The sequence below is a fragment of the Mesocricetus auratus genome, unplaced genomic scaffold, assembly GCF_017639785.1.
Source record: "Mesocricetus auratus isolate SY011 unplaced genomic scaffold, BCM_Maur_2.0 Super-Scaffold_100008, whole genome shotgun sequence".
Lineage (NCBI taxonomy): Eukaryota > Metazoa > Chordata > Mammalia > Rodentia > Cricetidae > Mesocricetus > Mesocricetus auratus.
Window position 1 is genome coordinate 37,107,714 of NW_024429192.1, and position 14,597 is coordinate 37,122,310.

Here is a 14,597-nt window from a genome sequence, read left to right on the forward strand (position 1 = left end):
TTTTATAATTTTGCATTTCTTTTAAAAATATTTGATTTGTGTGTGTCTGTTCATGTCTGTGAAAGAGTGTTAGTGAGTGTGAGAAAGTGTGTGTGTGTGTGTCAGTGTGTATGTATGTGAGAAAGTGTGTTAGAGTGTGTGTCTGTATGTGTAGAGAGTGTGTGTCTGTGAGAAAGAGAGTGTGTGCATTTGTGTGTGTGTGTGTGTGTGTGTGCACACGCACATGTGCGCCCACATGCTGGATGAGGCCAGAAGTAGGTGCCAGCTCCCTTGAATTCAGGAGTAACAGGTGTTTGGGAGCTGTCCATGTGGGTGCCTGGATCCACACTCCAATTCAGTGATAGAGCAGTAAGCACCTTAACTACTGAGTCATTCTTCAGCCTGATCTTTTCATTCCTTTTTAAATATGAGATAAGAAATTTTCTTATTTTTCTATTTTTGCAGTTAAATACCTCATTTGTAGTCCACAATTAAGGAAAAGCCATCTCACTGCGCTGGTACTAAAACTGTTTCACTACACATTAATTTTCAGAAAGATGGCTGAAATGCATGGTTCAGTTTCCCTGAGTATGTTTCTGTTAGCTTCTTCCTTCTTTTTCTAAGTAATGGCAGGTACAGCCATTTGAACTGGTCAGCATTGTCAGCAGAGTTTATTTATCTTTTGCTTGTTTTTCTAGTTTGAAAAATGGCATTCAACATATTTTCATGAAAACCGTGGCAGAATGATAATTATTAATATTCTGCTTTTTCTTTAGTTTATACTCAATTTTAGAAGTATGAAAATATTAAGTAGACCACTTTGAGTTGTAGAGTATTTTGAAAGTAGATGAAAATACTGTAAATTAGAATATAGGAAAACTAAGGCATAGACTTAATATATTTTTATTGATTTGTATAATTTAAAAGTAATTTATGTAACTAAGAAATAGTACTTATGTGGCTGATTCTTTATTAGATTGGCTGAAGAGGCAACAGACCAGGTAATGTTTGGGGAGCTGAAATTTGGGCTTTTTTTGACAGGAGGGGTTTTGTTCAGTTGTGCTATTTTGCCTCATATAAATTCTCTTGATTATGGGAGTATTTGATTATCAATTGGAATTACTGCAGAATCATAAACTTGTACCATGTGCGAGTCAGAAGGGATCTTAAAATTGTCTATTGAAATTTATTATTATTATTATTTATTTTGGATTTTCGAGACAGGGTTTCTCTGTATTGTTTTGGAGGCTGTCCTGGAACTCTCTCTGGAGACCAGGCTGGCCTCGAACTTACAGATCCGCCTGCCTCTGTCTCCCGAGTGCTGGGAATAAAGGCGTGCACCACCAACACCTGGTGTCTCCTTCTCCTTCTCCTTCTTCTTCTTACTACTACTACTACTATTACTATTATTATTATTATTATTATTATCATATAGTAGTCCAGAAGAGGTGCTGGCCTCACACCAGGGACTGACATGACTCCTTTGTTTTGAGTAGAAACAGAAGTCCAGGGATGATATCTGACTTGTGTACAGTTGTACAGTCAGTGGCAAACTGTGGAGACATGTGTCTGTATTCCATACTTTTCTTAGACCTTCTCTGTTACCCTTTTCATTTAGTGAAGGAGAAAGTCTCTGCGTTTTAAAGAGGAACAAAGCTTTTATGGGAGTTCCTTTAATGGCAGAGCTGTAGCAAACAGCTACATCTTCTAGAACTTTGAATGAATGTTCTCCAAACAAATGTGACTTCATTAAAATTGTTTATAAAGAGCAATGGTAGCAGTAGGAAATGGTGGTATATGTTTGTGATCATAGATAGCACTTGAATGTGGAGGCAGGAGGATCAGGAGTTCAAGGCCATCTTTAGCTACATAGTGAGATTCAGGCCAGCCTGGGCTACCTGGAATTCTGTTTCAGAAAACAGCAATAGTGAAGTTAAAACTTGAGGAAAGAATCACTGTCTGGCTGGACGGTGGTGGCACACGTCTTTAATCCCAGCACTGGGGAGGCAGAGACAGGTGGCTCTCTGTCAGTTTGAGGCCAGTCTGGTCTCCTGAGCCAGTTCCAAGACAGCCTTTAAAGCTACAGAGAAACCCTATCTTGAAAAACAAAACAAAACAAAACAAAACAAAAATCACTCTCTGGGACTGCATTTATTTGATGACAGGTAGTGTTATAAAATGCCAAAGTAGATGCAATATTCTCAAGAAATACTGATTTTGATGTTTCATCTTGCCTCTTAAAGAACAGACCAGAATTTTATTCTAGTCATGGCAGCTGATAATATTTAAATACCTTACTTTTATATATCTAAGTATAAAAGGACACCATAATATGCATGTTTTAGAAAATGTTTTTTTGGTCATGTAGTTGTATATTTGTAAGTAACTTCATTCTTTAATTACACGAGTGCCATTCTTTTTTTTTTTTTTTTTTTTTTTTTTTTTTGCTTGTTTTTGTCACAGGGTTTCTCTGTGACTTTGGAGGCTGTCCTAGAACTAGCTCTTGTAGACCAGGCTGGTCTCGAACTCACCGAGATCTGCCTGCCTCTGCCTCCTGAGTGCTGGGATTAAAGGTGTGCGCCACCATTGCCTGGCACAAGTGCCATTCTTGAGTGTAAGTTTTTCCTTTATTTATTTTAAATATTAATTACATGGGTGCCATTCTTGAATATATGTTTTCCTTTATTTTAAATATATAAGCACCATAATAGTTTACTTTCCTGTTGTCTATTTAAGACAAGTCTAGTTACACTTTCCATAAATACTTTCAGGAATGTGCAAGCTTCAAATATTATACTCTCTCCTGGTAATTTTTTCATGTATTAAGATTGGATTTTATAACAATAATATATTCTTTTATGAAGTAGGAAGGAGAAATACAGTCACTGGATTATTTCTCATTCATAAAGAAAACTGGCTTGGTTACATGTTTTTTTTAAATATTTTATTTATTTATTGTATATACAGTCTTCTGCCTGCAGGCTAGCAGAGGGTACCAGATCTCATTCAAGGTGGTTGTGAGTCACCATGTGGTTGTCAGGAATTGAACTCAGGACCTCTGGAAGAATAGTCAGTGCTCTTAACCGCTGAGCCATCTCTCCAGCCCTACATTGTTTTTAAAATGTATATTCTTATTTTGCCACATCTGTGTTAAAAGGAATTTATTGTAGTTATGTTTTAAACTTTAAATACATACTGCTTTTTTCTTTTCCTCTTTTTTTTTTCTTTTTGAGACCATGTCTCTCTATAAAGCTCTGACTGTCCTGTAACTCACCAAGATCAGCCTGCATCTGCCTCCTGAGTGCTGGGATCAAAGGTATGGGCCACCATGCCCAGGCCTAGCCATAGTACCATTGTTCTTGAAGTTAAACAGAAGTAGTTTGTAAGGAACAATTCAATTTTTCTTTTTTTGAGGTGTGTATGTGGGTCTTACTATGTTGCCTAGGCTGGTCTTGAACTCCCAGCCTCAAATGATCTTGAACTCCTGACTTAGCCTGCAGAGTAGTTGGGGCTATAGGCATAGAAACATTAATTTAAAATTTTAGTGATAAAGCCTATTGTGCCATATTAAAATTAACGATCAAGTAAACAAGGCTGTCTTCATAGCCTTGGAGAGAAATTCATCGCTGTCTTCATAGGATAAGGTGCTTCTCATCTGTGAGTGACTAGAAATCACGCTGAATTTTAATTCTTTTATTGATTTTAGTGGCTATTCAATCCCTTTGAACATCTTGTAATCTCTGTGTGTATAGTGCTGGCATTCTAGGCAAGCACTGTATTACTTAACTATACTGCAGCCTTGTGTTTCAGAATATCACTAATGTTGGTAATAAGAGTTTAAAATGATTTGATTTTGTACTATTTCTTGATTTGTTTTAAAGCGTTACCATAGTGTATAACCTAAGATGACTGGAGTATGATTGGTGAAGGTTTACTATTTCATATTGTACTCTTCATTTGTGTTTGAGTCTGTCTAATTTTAAATAAACGCTTTATACATTTGGGTGTGACATCTGGTTATTTCAGTGATCAGTAGCCACAGTTCTGACTCATTGTGCTCACAGTTAATGTGTAGGTAAAGTTCAGAACAGTTTTAGTTCAGAAACTCCAGAGTGTTGATATCGTATGAAGAGAGTATGAGAGTCCTTTCCAAAGCCTTGCTCTTTCTCCACAAGGGAAGCATGGGGATTTTATCCAAGGGACCTATACATATTCATATGAGGGTGAGTCCACTTGGAAGCATCCTCTGTTAAGGAGTACATTCCTAAACATGATCAGTTTAAAGTCATAATTTAAAGAAATGATAGACTGTTACAAGGTCCTATGGGTCTCCCTTGGGGGAGGGGACACGTAGACTAGGAGTTGATGTTGCAGATACCAGAAGCAGGTCAAAGCAACAAACTCAGTTTATTAAGAAAGGGGCAGGTGTAATATACCCCCCACCCTGGGGTGGGGACAGGATCTGTTGTGTTGGCATCTGCTGATGTGACATGGCCACTTTTCTTTGGTCCACATCATCTCTTGCCATGACTTGGCTGTTGTTGTCAAGACCCTCAGGTAGACCCAGATTGGTGTTCAGGAAGTATTTACTACACGTGCTCTTAATATCAGCTTGGACCAATCTAGGTAAGCTGGCTGTTAGGGCTTAGTCATCCAACATATACACCCCTTTTATTATTTTTACAGGACATGCTCAGTGGGAGCTAGGTTGCCTTGCCCCAAACTTGTTGACCCTATCTCAGGAGTGTTCAGCATAATAGACTGTGCCTGTCTTAGATTGGCCTGCAGAACACACTCTTACCCATCCTTGACTACCAGCCCTCAAAGAGCATCAATCCTGGGTGAGCTGCCAGGGTGATGGATCAGTGAGCCATGTGCAGGGTCTTAGCCCAGCCACAGAAGGCTGAGCTGGGTTCCGAGGAAGGGTAAGTGCCCTGCTTGTCTGCTCGCCCATTCCCCATCCTCCCAGGATCCCGGAGATAATCAGATGCAGTGGGGAGTCTAGTCAAGCAGAAACTTGTTTATTGCCCCACAGCAAGCATCTTTTAAAGCAAAAGAGTGGGAAAATAGCCAGTCAATGGTTTAAAAGATTAGGCAGCCTCTCATGCGCCTGGGTGCCTATGTTTACCTAGCAAACATGAATCGTTCATGCAGTGACCTCATTTGGTTCGATCTTGGCAACCAATCACCCTTTTTTGTAAACATCTCAGGACTCAGCCTCCTGACTTCCCCTCAGCACCATCTTTAAGTGGCTCATGTGCCCTTCAACATGCATGCATTGCCTTTCTAGGATGGCTTTGTTCTGGATGCCGGAGAGTCATTAGTACCTGGAGGGTCGCCTTGGAAGCCATTTTTGTTTGATGAGTAGGAGACACTTAAACAAGAGAAGGATTAGCAGTACTGTCTGGCTGAGTAAAGCATATGTAAGGATCCAGGGGAGATCAAAAAGTCCTTTTAAACTGTTTACATGGGGACTGAGGGAGGATAGTGACTTTTTTTTTTCTGAGACAGGGTTTCCATGTGTAGCTTTGGAACCCGTCCTACAAGTAGTTCTTGTAGACTAGGCTGGTCTTAAACTCACAAGAGATCTGTCTGCCTCTGCCTCCCAAGTGCTAGGATTAAAGGTGTGCAGTCACCACCGCCAGCACAGGGAGCATAGTGAAACAAAGTATTTTGTTCATGCATCATAGGCCCTTTAGCTCTTTTGTTGTAGTTATTAGGTCCATGAAGGGCAACCCAAGCTTGCATGAGAAATAAACAAAACTGGATTTGCAGGGGAATCAACAGCCACAGGCAAAAGAATAGGGATAGTGGGACAAGGGCCACAAATCCTCCACAGCTGTAGAGCCAAGGAAATATATATCGCCTTCTTTGGTCAAGGTTTCTTGCTCTGTGGGAGGACAAATATCTCTGGAAGGTATCCATATTGGAGTGGTGGCACTCTCTGGAAAGATGAAAGCATACTCTTACACACGAGGGAGCTGGGGGTTGCCGTTGGAGGGATATAGAATCCCTCTACCTTACCAAAAGCAGGGTGGTATCCCATGGCAGACAAGTCCAGTGTTTGCAGGCATAGGAAACTAATGTGGAAGATGATCTCCACCAGAGCAAGATTGGGTTCTCTTTTTGCCATGTATATTGACATATAGAAGGACATTCTCATTCCTTGTTAGAGAATTATCCATCGATGTCTTTTGGCTGCCTTATGCATATTGGGTTCCCAGACAGTGAAGACAAAGCAGTCAATCTTGGGGTGCTAGGGGAATTTGTAAAAGACATTTTTTGATATCTAAAATGGTAATATATCGAGAAGGAGGAATGGCACTAGGATGGGGCGGCCTGGTTGTGCTGAACCCATCTTTTCCAATTGTTCATTTACTGCATGCAAGTCTTGTAATAATCTGTACTTTCCTGATTTCTTTGGGATAACAAATATTGGGATGGCATGTTTGCTGGTGGATGGGTCTATATGGGCCAGGTGTAATTGTTAATTGGGGGTGTGTATCTTGTTCAGGATCCCTGCCTGAAAGACCCATCTGGTCATGTACCACTATATCATCAAAAAAGGCGTTGTCATGTGTCATAAGGACAACTTCCTTATCTTCCAGGATGTCTCTACTCCACAGATTTCCAGGGGCAGTAGAGATAATGGGGTGGATGATTCCTTGATTGCCATAAAGATCCTTTAATGAATCGGGCAGGTGGTTCATTCCTCCAACTCCGCTAATCAGGGGGACCAGGTTTAAACTTCCAATGTGGGAAGTGGAGCACTTCTGTCTCAGTTAAAATGGTGACGTCCACGAACCCTTTGATGGACTGCCCATCCAAAAAGACAGTCATCATGGGCCAGCTTGGAAAAATAGGCAAGGTCCAGAAGATTTTTGGATTGAATGAGCCTCCTCTTACTGGCAGTGCTGAGAAGTGCCTCGTCTGGAGTTTAAAGGAGTCTTAGTCTCCTCAGGATAGCAAGAGCAGTCTTTTGCCCAATGAAAACTGTTATCGCGTCTCAGACACCTAGTTTGGTTTGGCTCCTGTGCAATCCCTTCATAGGTGGACAGGTTTGCCACAGCATGAGCATGTCCTGTCAGCTGGTATTGCTGGAATATTCTCCCTTTGTTGTCTGTCATTCAGAAGGGCACTAAGGGAAACTGTAAGAACCGCCATTGGGCTGTTGATGGAATCAAGGTCTCTGGTTGCTAGTACCATTTAGCAATGTCTTCATTGCAAATTGCACCTTGCATTACAAGTAGGGGCATTAAGCCCCTCCCATGGTAGCTACTTCATCAACATTTCCTTTGTAGGACCTGGGTCCACCCTCCGCTCCACTGCCTCCTTAACCCAGGTAAGGAAGTCAGCGAACAACTCCTCTGGCCTGCTGGATAAGGTTACAGAAGTAGACAGATGGGTCTCGAAGGGTGCATGCCTTCGGGGCCTTAAAGGCCAGGTTGGAGACTGTTGGAAGTAAGCTTGCTGTCCAGTTCAGTCCTGAGTAATGGGGCTGACATACTGCCTGCGGCAGTGAACTTGTCACGAGTTACAGGAAGATTATATTGTATGTTAACATGGGCTTATGATTTGGCCTGGTCAGTATGGGCAGAGCACCAGTTAAGAATGACTGCAGCAGGCGTTGGTGACACATGTCTTTAATCCCAGCACTCAGGAGGCAGAGGCACAGGCAGGCACACCTCTGTGAGTTTGAAGTCAGCCTGGTCTATAGATCGAGTTCCAGGACAGACTCCAAAGCAATACAGAGAAAGCCTGTCTTGAAAAAAAAAAAGACTGCAGGCTCTAAGAACAACCTTCATTAAAGGATACCAATCATAAATTCATAAATGCATTGCCCATTGCCGCAAAACCTGTTCAAAGTATGGCAAGTCAGGACCAGACTCATTGGTCGTTTTGCAAACAAGGAAGAGATCAGTCAATGGAATAGATAACCTTGCAGTCACATTAGGGCCTATGTTCACTGGAAAGGCTATGGTTGGGCATCACAGCTCAGACGGGTTGAGGGGTTGACCAGGCATTTGCTATGATGGGTGGGCAGCATGGTAAATCCCCTCATGGGTATTTCAGGGTGTGGGGGGGAACAGGTGTGGACCTGGGGACTGCTATTTTTCCCTTTTCTCTATCATTTTCTCTCTATCTCCCTTTTCTTCCTTTCCTCCTGTTCATCATCTGGTTTTGAGAAAATATCAAACATAGATGGAATGGAGGTGATGTTTAAATTGGCATTGCAATGTTACTGGTAATGTTCATTGTGGGTCTTGATCATCTCCTCTGGTGAGGAGGATTTTAAACTGGTTATTATCGCCAACAAGATTGGAGTGATGGGCTGGGCGTTGGTGGCGCACACCTTTAATCCCAGCACTCGGGAGGCAGAGGCAGGCGGATCTCTGTAAGTTCGAGACCAGCCTGGACTACCAAGGGAGTTCCAGGACAGCCTCCAAAGCCACAGAGAAACCCTGTCTCAAAAAAAACCAAAAAAAAAAAAAAAAAAAAAGAAAAAAAAAAGATAGGAGTGAGGGATAATTGAGGGGTCACTCCTGAGGCTACCTCTCTTTTCCTGGTCAGAAATAAAACCTGTAACCAGAGATCAGGCTCCCACTTGTTTTCTGGGGAAAGCCATGGCGCTAACACAACCGTGGCCTCCGTCCAAAACCTCTCTAGGTCTGCAGTTCTGGCCCGAAACCCTCGGCTTGTTAGAAGGATTTGAGAGCTCCGATATGAGCCTCTGCATAATGACAAGGTAGATTACCCATACGGAAAATGCAACAAACAGCAGGCAAGTGACAGGGAATATGTGCCTCCCTAACAGACAGACAGACAGACAGACAGGACAAATGGATAGAGAGAGGAGAGGGGAGTCCCTGTACTTACTTCTGGGATCAAAGACAATAAACATCGAGGGGCCTAGTTATCTGAACACCCAATCCGGGGGCACAACCTGCACTGAAATCAGGGAGAAGGGAGCATCAAAGTGAAAGTAAAAAAAGAAAATTCTTCCCCAAAAGTTACTGAGGCAACAGCACAAGGACCCCCACCCAGGCGGGCTCAATACCCATGTCGGTGCAAGTTGGGCATCAGATGTTACAGGGTCCTCCCTTGGAGGAGGGGGCAGGTAGACACTGATTCAGCGATGCAGACACCTGGAGCAGGTCAAAGTAACAAGGAAAGGGCAGGGCTAATATACCCCCACCTTGCCCGGGGACAGGATCTGTTGTGTTGGCATCTGCTGATGTGACATGGCCACATTTCCTTGGTCCACATAATCTCTTGCCATGGCTTGGCTGCTGTTGTCAAGGCCCTCAGGCAGACCCAGGTTGGTGTTCAGGAAGTATTTACTACAAGTGCTCTTTATATTAGTGAGGACCTATCTAGGTAGGTTGGCTGTTAGGTCTTAGTCATCTCACAATAGACGCATTGTTTTAGGTGTGTTTAGCACTAGATCTTGTTACAATGCTGGACAAATGCCTCTGAGCATGCTCCGATTGCACTATGAAGTTTTATATATACTTTTTGGATGACTGTTTTGCTGTTGTTTTAAAAGATTTATTTTTATTTTATGTATATGGGTGTCTAGTTTGCATGTGTGTCTGTGCAGCACGTATGTGGGCACATAGAGGCCAGAGGAGGGTACTGCATCTTTTGGAACTGGAGTTACAAATAGTTGTGCTGGGAACCCAACCTGGGGGGGGGGTGTGCTTTAACCATTGCGTCATCTCTCCATTACTGCACCAAAATGTTTTAGCTGAAAATAAGGAATGGGTACATTGAAGATGTATTAACATAAGACTTTGCCCCTGAAGGTGCCTGCCTTTCATAGTCACTATCAGATACCCCTTGGCTGGTGATTGTTGATTATTTCTGCACACAGCATGTGATGTCTATGTCTATGGGTAAGTGACCGTGACAGGCCATGTCTGGCACCCCATGCTCTCTGTGTTTGGAGACAGGGTCTCACTGTGTAGTTCTGACTGTCCTGGGATTCACTATGTAGACCAGGCTGGCATTCAACTCACAGAGATCCGCTTGCCTCTGCCTCTCAAGTATTGAGATTAAAGGTGTGTGCCACTCTGTCCAGCCGACCCCATACTCTTGAACTGTGGTGGGAAGGCAGTCCCAACAGGGGTAGGTACCCAGTGTCAGGGCAGCAACAGCTATCACACTGCAGAAAAGGGTCAGGCAGGAGTTTACCAGACAGACAGCTGAGGAAGCACTCAACAGCTGGAGAGCCTCCAGGGCAGGAAGAAAGGAAGTGGGAGTTGAGAAACTAGAATTAAAAGCTGGTAAAAGGCTGTAAGGAACCAAAGAAGAGCACACGCTAGTCCTACTCTCTAGAACCAGTGAGCTGGAAATTCCTCAAGGCAGAAGATCTCACATGCTAGCCCTGCTCTCTAGAACCAGTGAGCTGGAAATTCCTCAAGCCAAAAGGTCTCAGACCCCAGGCTGACAGTTATAAACACAGGCTGCTTGTCAAGGGTTAAGGGCTCTGATCAAGGACTGTAACACTAGTAGGCTTTTAATACCAAGGCAAGGACAGAGACTAACAATAGAGGATGCCACTTGCTGCTACTCATTGCTGCCCCGTGCATGACAGAGACAATGGAAACCTGTTCAGCCAGTCGATGGTGACAGTGGGGATCAAGCTCAAAGCCTTGTATATACCAGATAAGCGTTCTGTTACTCTCTTAGTTCCTAGCCTCAGAATCTATACTTAGTTTTGCTTTTTTTTGAGCCAGGGTTTCTCTGTATAGCCCTGGCTGTCCTGGAACTCACTACCTAATCAGGCTAGCCTTGAACTCAGGGATCCTTCTGCCTCTGCTTCCTGTGTGCTGTGTGCTGGCAGAACCTATGCGTTTTAATGTAAAATTTTATTAATCCTTTAGAACTTCAGGCAATGTATTTTGATAATTTTCATCCTCAACTCCCCCGGGGTTCACCCCCACCTCCTTTCAATAACTTTATGGTTTCTTAAAATAAAAATAAACAAACCCATTTAGTCCAATTTGTGCTGCCCATATATCACAGGCGTGGGACCATCCACTGGAGAGTGGATGACCTACCAGGGCCCATACCCTTAAACGAAACAGTGCCTTCTTCCCCCAGAAGCCCAACGGCTCTTCAGTTAAGGGTGGGCACACATGAACCCTTTCTCCCACCATGCTAGAATATTGGATGGTTTGATTTTGTTTAGCTCGTGTGCAGGCAACCACGGGTGCTTGAGTTCCTTAGTGCAGTAGTCCTATCATGCCCTGAAGACAACTGCTTTGCTTCAGTACTCTCTTATAACACCGTGGTCAATAAATATAAAAACAATTAACACCAGTTGTAGTTCATATTAATTCTTCTTCAACCTGGGGACACATCTTCCCCTCCAATCCAGCATTTTTCTCAGATTAAAAGGCTGACCCCACTGAGCTCTATGAATTTTCGAGAAACACAGCAGATCCAGGGATGCCTTTTGTCCCATAAAGGTCCTTCTATACTCTAGGGACTCCTCTCAGCTCCTCAGATTCGCCAAACTGCTTCTGACATTTCTCCAGTTAAAATCTCCAAACTAGGATAATCAAGAATTGAAGGCAGGATTGGGTGGAGTATTCTGGCACTTTTGCCAAGAGACTAACTTAAAAGCAAGAAGCTTCAAGGCCCTGCTGCTATCTCCAGGAACCAGCAACTCCATCACTGCAGGGACAGGGTTGTGGTTAGTTTTCAGGCAGAGAAAAATCCTGCTGAGGGAAGCTGCAGGACAACGCTAACGTCTTAAGGTCACCAGTATTTGGGTCTCCTGAGGGGACCAGCCCTCTGGTCAGAGTGCGGGAGGTGCACAGTCACTAGAGTACAAGAGCTCTGTGCCCGCAGATAGCACAGAAGGTGCCAACTCCTTGTGCTCGCCTCCGGGCACAGCACCCAGCTTGCGCGGCTGTCCGTCAACATCCCTGCCCCGCCCCTGTCGTAGTCGGACCAATCGTAGCCGGGAGTCGGGGGTGAGGCGCCGTGGCGGGGTCAAGAAGCCGGGAAAGAACGGCCTGGCGCAGAGGCCACCGATCGGAGCGTCCACGTCCTGTGGGAGGGCGAGCGGCGGGTGAGCCTCGAGATCCGGTGAGTGCGAGCCGCGACTGTGCGCGGAGTCGGGCGGAGCTTGTCCCGGGAGTGCCGGGTGCCGCGTGCTTCGCGCGCCCCTCAGCTACAGAGCCTTGTGTTCCTCGCGAAGGACCCCGCGTCCCTGGCGACCCCAGCCGGGAGTGGGGAGCTGTGGTCCCGGGAATCCGGATTGCGTGCGAGGGCCCCAGAGGAGAGGCTCCGACCGAAGGCGCAGGCAGAGCTTCAGCCCTGGGCTGTGGCAGCCTGGGACAGGAGGGTCCGAGCCGCTGCAGAGAGATGGGGCGGGGCGAGGCTGAGCATCTCCATCCTCAGTTTCTCCACTTGCTGCAGCGGCGCAGCACAGGGGAGCAGACACTTGAGGTGGCCCGCACCGGAGAACGCAGCCAAGCCCTTCTACCCCCCTCCCACCCTGTAACTCCCCTCTCTTCCCACACCCAGTGCAGAGAGCTTGGCACACGGCTCACAGCCCCTATAGCTAGTCTCATCGCTGCTCTGGGAGCCAGCAGTCTCTTGGCTGGTTGTCCTGTTATACTTTGGACTACACTGGCCTCACTGAGCTGCAGTTTTGGAGACATCAAGGTAATGATGCAGGGAGAGACGAGTGTGTGACAGGACTCAGTGTGAATTTGGCTTGTGGTCCATTTTTGTTTGATCAAGCCCAGAAGGGCAGTGTGCTAAGAGGTTAAGAGGCAGGATTTTGCAAAATGAATATGAAATTGTTAATCTCCCCCTTGCTGTCCGTCATTGACTTCGAAGGAAGAATGTTGTCATATTGACAACAGATAAAGAATCACGCTGCTCTGGTGGTCGTGCTCTCCTCCTCTCACGGCCATTGTTTGTCATTTGGAGCACTGGGTGTGTTTGAGGCTGGCAGAATGCCTGGACCCTTGTGATTGTCAAATTCCTCTCAAGGGGACAGCACACCATACTTGAACTCCGCAGTGCTGGGCCCTACCCCCTTGAGACTGGGTTTCCCCATCTGTTATTCTTATATATACTCTGGGTTGACAAAGTGCAATAATTTGTTACTGAGTAAGGAAACAAAGGGATCGAAAGGTCACTCAAGAGGAAATAGTTTTCTCTAGTGCCCTAGAGTCGACAACACAGTAAGGCACAATTCAAAATTCATTTTAGTACCACCAACCCTTACTGATGTAAGTAATATCTCTGGCCACTCATATTTATGGCTCTTCTAATTGATTGTATACTATAGCTATCTAGGGACTGTTAAGGAACAGTTTCAGGCCCACTTCAGGATTCTGGTTTAATTTGTTGTTGTATGGGCCCAGGTCTTGTTTTTTAAGTTTTCACACTGGGCAGTGGTGGCACACTTTGGAGGCAGAGGCAGTTGGGAGGCAGAGACAGTTGGGAGGCAGAGGCAGTTGCAGCTCTGTGAGTTCAAGGCCAGCCTGGTCTACAGAGAGAGTGCCAGCAGAGGCTCCAAAACTGCACAGAGAAACCCTATCTCAAAAAACAAAACAAAAACCCAAACCAAAACAAAAAAAGTTTTCACAATGATTGTTAATGTGCAATGGCCTATTTTCTCCCTTTATAGCACTTAATTTTGTGTGACTTGCTAAGCTTCTCCATTTGCCATGTAGTTCCATGAATGCATTGGGTCCTGCCTTGGATACTCTGATTGAGATGACCTAGGTGAGTTAGCACTTTGGGTGGCTTTGAAATGGGTCCATGAAACAGAAATGGAAGCCACGGAAAGGCGTCCTGCTTCATCCTGGTCTTGGATGAGTCTCCAGTTCTTTCTGTACATCTTACTCTCTTGAGTAAGTTCTTTCTTCCTTTCTCCCTTCCTTCCTTTCTCCCTTCCTTCCTTCCTTCTTTCTTTCTTCCTTTCTTTCTGACAGGGTTTCTCTTCATATCTTTGGGTGTCCTGGAACTCACTATGCAGACCAGGCTTGCCTTGCACTTACAGAGATCTGCCTGCTTCTGCTTCCTGAGTGCTGGGATTTCATCGGTGTGTCACCATGTCTGGATGTTTCTCAATATTTCTAAACTCCAGTTTTTGATTTTCGAAATCAGTTTTCTCTTCTGCAACTATTATTTCCAGGTGAAAAATTAGAACATACAAAGAAAGGGGGGGGGAAGCTTCATGGAGGTGATCCTTTGAGCATTTTAGTGTGATATCTTTTCAAGACAGATCTCTATAGACTCTCCAGCAGTGTCAGTTAGGGTTGTACGTGCTGTAGAACAATGTCCAGCCTTTCCCTGGCATGACTGTCATTAGTAAAGCCAACGGAAGTCTCCAGCCACAAGGGGTGTTTTGTATTGCTCTGTAACCCTGTAGTTCTGTTAGCCTCGGTATGCCTTTCCTCTCTGTCTGTAGCACTGACCACTGCTTTGCGGCTGCAGTTGCTTCTTGGCTCTGACTCACATTGATATACTAGTCTTCGAGGCTCGCATTTGTGCAAAGCCACAGACTATACCCATCCATGATGCAGCCGGACTTCTGTGCCTCCTGGGCCTTCCACTCTGAACATCGTGGGCAAACCTATGCCCTT

At 44.7% G+C, this 14,597-nt stretch overlaps 1 protein-coding gene across 2 annotated transcripts in view; it reads left to right on the top strand.

Annotated features, from left to right (window-relative positions):
• The first annotated feature begins 11,922 nt into the window (after nucleotides 1–11,922).
• The window catches only part of Nxpe3 (neurexophilin and PC-esterase domain family member 3), a 44,050-nt gene continuing 41,375 nt past the window's right edge, over nucleotides 11,923–14,597 (top strand). Inside the window, exon 1 of one of the 2 annotated variants that reach the window (XM_040750699.1) lies at nucleotides 11,923–12,078. The gene's annotated coding sequence lies outside the window, so the exon portion shown is untranslated. Of the gene's footprint in view, nucleotides 12,079–12,569; nucleotides 12,661–14,597 lie in introns of those variants that run through there. The other variant, XM_040750700.1, reaches the window with a different exon arrangement.